Source organism: Ochotona curzoniae, unplaced genomic scaffold, assembly GCF_017591425.1.
Source record: "Ochotona curzoniae isolate NIBS_2020 unplaced genomic scaffold, NIBS_Ocur_1.0 scaffold_1037, whole genome shotgun sequence".
Lineage (NCBI taxonomy): Eukaryota > Metazoa > Chordata > Mammalia > Lagomorpha > Ochotonidae > Ochotona > Ochotona curzoniae.
The window spans coordinates 26822699-26828786 of NW_024467083.1; positions in this window are offsets into that span (position 1 = coordinate 26822699).

The window sequence follows — 6088 nt, forward strand, 5'->3', positions numbered from 1 at the left end:
CTCCCAGCTCCAGGTGCCACTCATGTTGCTATTGTCCTGAAGAGCCACCAGAGGGCATCCTGTGGCAGCCACAGGCTCTGTCTTGGCTGGGTTACGGGTGTGAAGGGAGGCTGGGATGGGTGAATAGCTTGGATGTGGACTGCCTGAAGATAATCCCTGTGGAATCAGCTCTTCAAGGCTATGCAGATATTTTTACAGAAATGAAATTCAGATTCCTGTGGTAGTTCATGCCCTGGGGTTAGATGTGCACATCCATAAGTAAGGAAAATCCTCCAAGCACACAAGCCAAGGGCTGCTAGGCTAGGGGCCTTGCCTGGAATTCAAATAGGGCTACTCTCCCATAAAACGTGTGTAGTGGAAGGAACAGCATGTCAAGGTCCCTGGATGCCCGAGCGAGGCACTGCAACCAAGAGCTGCACAGGATTCTCTCTGGCTCACAGAAAGAGATGCTTTGTGTTGAGGATAAGGATACGATTTTGTGAGAGGAGGAGAGCTTGTACAAAGACATGGGACATAAGAATATCCTGCAGGCTTACAAGCAAGCTCAATGTGGGTTTCACACTGCATTCCTTTTTTGAAAAGGGATAACTTCCATCGAAGACATCAAAATGTCACCCATTTACCCAAAAGGTTATGCATTTTGAGAAAAATCTTCCAGTCAGTGTGTCACTTCTTACATGCTCACAGCAACCAAGGCTGGACCAGGCAGAAACCAGGAACCAATGTCTCAATCCAGGTCTCGCATAGGGACCCATCATCTGCTGCCTCTCAGGGTGCATTTGCAGGAAGCTGGATTAGAAGCTGTGGTGGGATCTGATCCCAGATGCTGCAGTGTGGGATGCCAGCATGGCAGGTGGTTCCTTAACCCACTATGCTACAATGTATACCTCTATACCCTTCCTTCTTAAAAAAAAGCCTGGCTCAGGGCAGCTGCTTTGCACTGGCTGGGACAAATCCACCTTTAGCCTCAGTGCTGTGACTGACCTAAAACTCAGCAGGGGCTCCAATAGTAAAGGTGATGCTGGCATCTCTGGTGAGCTCTTGGGACTTGGAGTTGACTTGAAAGAGGATAGTTCCAACATGGACACCAAGAACAGCCTGGCTGCTCTACCGCCTGACACTTCAGTCCCACCAAAACTTTGCTCCTCATCTGATGAGGACAGCTCTCAGAGCTGCAGTGAGGGATCATGCATTAGAAAGTCATGCATGGGAAGCTCCCTGCGCATGTGATAAATGTAGGTTTCCTCCTTCCCACCCAAGCCCTTCTGGGACTAGAGGAATAGAACTTGCATGCATCAAAGCCTTCCCTGTGCCCATGCTGCCATGGCATCCAGTCAGACCTAGACACAGTGAGCTCACATCGGATAACCCACTTCTTCCTGTAGGGGAGAATAGCAAAGCCTTGCATGGCACCTGCTAAGGAGGCCATTGGAGTCCTCTGCTTGCCAGAAAAACAAGCTGAGGTAGATGAATTTAACAATCCAGCTAACAGGTGATCTTACGGACTGGGGAGAAGAACTTCCAGCAGCCTGTTGGCTGATGGGAGGTCCCAGGCCAGGTGGGACTCCATGCTTGAGGCCCTGGCTCCAGCCATTGAGAACACACAGAGAGCTGGACCCGTGCGACCAGAGTACCATTTGGCGCCAGGCTCTGCCTGCTGGTGGCCCAGTGGCAAGCTCTGATCTTGTGGGTATGGAATTGCTGCCTAGGTTCGTCCACATTGAGCCCACTGTGCTTGTGAGTTGTGAATCAATCCTGAAGGACTCCCAATGACAGAGTAGCTTTTCCTTGAGGGTAAGCAAGGGTACTGAGACCTAGTGGTTTAGAGAGACCGGACGATCTTTATGGGTCAGACTGATATGCGAACCTACTTATGAGTCCTGAGTAGAACTTGTTATCACCGAACAATACTGACCACCACACACCAGTCCATGCAAAAGCTAAGACTGGGGGCTTGTCTAACAGGCCCAGATCCTAGTATCTGATAGAATGTTTGATCAGGGGATGGGTCACATTAGGTAGAGTCATGATATTAACCAGCACATGAGAGAACCATTTCTGGGGGTAGATTCTGTGGATGATGTGTGGGCCAAACCCCGTGGAAATACTAGTCATGCTGGGTAGCTCAAGAGTTGGGGTGGTGACGGGCTGAGCTAGGTGTGACCACGGAACCCGCCATCACTCACGGATAAAGGAACCGATAACAGTCTGGGCTGGTCAAGGCAGCAGCACCCAAATGTGCATCCTAAAAAGTGTGTGGAGTGGGCTGGGCTGCAATGTTCACCAGCTCATACAAGGTCAAAATGGAAGGCCAGGGCTATGCCAGGCACTGGCCTAACACCCACTGACATGTATGAGAACTGGGTCTGGGAGTGGGTCAAGTGGAAGAACTTGAGAAACTCCTTTAGTGGGTTACAACTCTCACTGATAATCACATGGTCCAGACCTGGGGGTCGGACAAGCTGGGCAAAGTAGCTCTAATGGCTGGCTAATGTGTGGAAGGGGGTGGACCAGACAGGGCTGAGCAAACCTTAGCCTACAAGCGAAAATAGAAATCAGGCTGGAGCACAGTTCATGCCGAGTTAGGCTCTTACACCTACTGGGCTGCATGAGCCAGGGATGCTAAGCTACAGCATCTAAGGGAAAGGCTGAGACGGGTGAGAGGCTGTACCAAGCTGGATCAGAGAAACCATTGGCATGTGCGTGATCTATGGCTGGAAACAGGCCCAGTTGGGGAGTTAAGAAGACACCCTTGCTGGGTTGGGGTTCCTACTGGTGAGTGTGGGGATCAGAGTGGGGGCTGCATTCTGGTCTGAATATGATTGCAGTCTCCCTTGGCACAAGTGTGGACTGGGACTGGACACACCAAGCCAGGCTGGACTCCAGCACCATCTGGTTCTCTGGAGGACCAGGGTAGATGTAGGATGGACTAGGCTAGGTCTCTGCCCCTACTGAGCTATGTGTGAGCCTTGGCTGAGCCTTGGCTGGGCTGAAACATCCAACAGTAAGAACCAGAATGGGTCGAAGACCAGTCAGGAAAGGCTACTGTTCCTGCTAAGACAGGAGGTAGACTAAGTAGGGCTGGCTCATAGACCCCCACATATACGCAAGATCTGGCATTGGGAGAGGTTCTGATGGAGGAGCCTTGGCAACAACTCTGGCAGGACACAGTCCCTACAGGTGAGCAAAAGAACCACGATAGGGAGCAGTCCAGACCAGGCCAGGCAAAGGTACTCACCAGCATATACATGACACAGGTGGCGGGGGCAGACCAAGCTGAACCAGTTCACATCACTCACTGGTGAATCCAAACACCAGAATAGTGTGGGTTGGGCCAGGTTTGGTCACAACACATACCAGTACACATTACATCTGGAATTGGGTCCCTGCTGGGCTGGGCTAGGCTGTATCCTTCACCAGTGTCAGCTGGAATTGGGGTGGGCCAAGCTGGGCCAGACTACAACACCCACTGGCAAATGCCATGCCAAATTGGGCTACAGCGCCCAACCAGTACATGTGAGAACCACTGAGGGAAGGGATAAAACTGGCAGGGGGAATGTGGAGGGTCCCCCTGCTGGAACACCACTCCCACTGGAGAGCGTGAGTTGGGATAGGAGCAGACCAGACCGGGCAGGGCTACAACACCTGTGGGCTTCATATGAGCTAGATCAGGGAAGAGCCAGGCTGGGCTAATTGTTTCCACTGGTGCAAGCCTAAATCAGAATGAGTGAGGGTTGCTTGGGCTTTACCACAGTACCAGCTGGCAGAAGCTGGCACTGGGGGTTAACTCTATCAAGTTAAACTGCAGAACTACCTGGAGAGTGCATGATCTGGGAGTGGATCCAGGAGGGAAATAATGGGCACCTCCCTCTTGGATTATCATTTCCACTGAAGAGCATGAAAACAAGGACTGGGGCAGATGTGGCTGGACAGAAGGACACCCAACAGCATGTGCATGGACTGGATAATGGAGCTTGTTGGATTGAACTAGGCTTCAGTGTCAATTGACATGTATGAGAGCTGAATGGAATGTGGGACAGACTGGACTAGTCTGCTGCACATACTGGCAAGCATGGGAACCAGGATGGGGGCAGGCCTGTTGGGGGTTATTGTGGGTCGCTCTGCAATAACTAGGCTACAGCTTCCACAGGTTTATATGAGGGTCGAGTGTGTGTTGGGCAGAACCAGGCTGGACTGCAACACCTATTGGTTCCAATGGAAGACAGAGGTGGAGACAGAACTGACCCAAGCATTGCAACCACCAGCTGATTGGGGCAATGGACTGTGCTGGACCCTGTACTAGCAAGCACACACAAGAATCTGGTCTGGATTCACCTCAGATGAAGTTTTTTTAGGGATCTCCCCAATTGAACTGCCAGACTCAGAACCCCAACCTTGAAAAGAAGTGCAGGTTTCATGGTCTGCTCATGGAGTGCAAGTGTCAAAGCTGAGCCTCCTTAGAGGTTTAAACAAAGCAGTGGACAGCATACCCAGGTGCACATGGAGGATATGCAGTCCATCGGAACCTGCAGAGAACACCTGGTACTACAACAGAGGATGGAGGACAGAACAGATCAATCAAATACCCCAGCCATGTGTTGACAGTGAAAATCTGAGCAAACGGAGACTCTAGGCTGGATTATGTTAACGTGGGGATTCTGCAGTGATTTCATTGTGATTCTGGTGATTCATTGTGCTTGGAATGGCAAGATTGGCAGTAATTCAGAACTGTTGAATTATCAAAACCACTTGAGTAGGACCCTTGGAGCATGCCCCCATCAGGGACCTGGGATGGGTGGGAGATTGGTGGGGCTTCTTCATTTGTCTCCTCCTTTATCCCAGATACAGAAAACAGAAAAGCAATAATGTGGAAACAATGGTCTTACCCACTTTCCTGTGGCTCTTGACCCTTTATGCCCTAATCAACTATGTAAAGATTGTTAAAAGAAAGCAATTTCCAAAACAAAATACTTCAAAAAAATCCTGCTAACAATTGAGCCCCATGCTCAGCCTCTCAACTTCCTTTAGAAATCCTTAGACAAGCCTAATTCTGCACTCCAGTGGTCAGAACAATTCCAGGATCAAATTTCTTGAGCATCTCAGAAGGTCTTCCTAAGCATGGTCACACAAGAAGGCATGGGACAATTTGACTGCATGATATGTTCTATAACCATCCATATGAATTTTCCCCAATTTGAATTTCAGAATTAATATTTAAACCCAGCCCATATTACAGAGTCGGAGGGAGCCATTGCCTTCCTCATGTTGCTCTGTGGCTTGTGGCGTCTCTGCATGCTAATGTTCTGGTCTACACTGGAGTGTAGTCCTGTGAGTGCTGCATGCATGCTGAAGCTCAGCATTGGAGGCAGGACAAATGCTGGGGCTGCTCTGGGATTAAACAGTGTGAGTGTGCTTGTGAGTGTGTGTGACAGAGTGTGAAAGTGTGTGTGAGTCTGGTGAGCAAAAGAACCAGGACTGAAAGGCAGGCCTGGCTGGACAGGTGGTCATTCCCACTGGCATGAGTGAGGCCTGGAGGGTGGAATCGGTTGGGTTGTGTTAGGCTTCAATATTCACTGATGTGTGTGAGAGCTGAACGGGATGTGGGACAGATGGGACCAGTCCAAGGCACAGGTTGGCAGGCACAGAAACCTGAGCTGGAGGCTGGCTTAGGCAGGGGTTACTGGGGTTCTCTCTGACTGGGCCACAGCTCCCATTGGTGTACATGGTGTATGTGATGTGCTAGGTTGGGCAGAGTAGTAACACCCATTGGTTTGTGTAAGAGATGGGGCTGGAGACAGATCTGATCTAGCAATTGTAATTATCAGTGTGTTTAGGCTGATGTGGGTGACAGAATGAGCTGGACAGAATGAGCTGGTGGGAGCACATGGGAGTCAGGTCTGGAATCACCTCAGATGAGATTTCTATGAGGGTCCCCCAAACTAAACCACTGGACTCAGAATTTCAACCACAGGGAGAGTGGCAGGACCTGAAATCTGACAGAGGAGTGCATGTGTCTAAATCTTCAGTTACTGAATATGGTGCAGTGGACAGCATACCCAGAAGCACATGGAGGATTAGGCAGTCCATT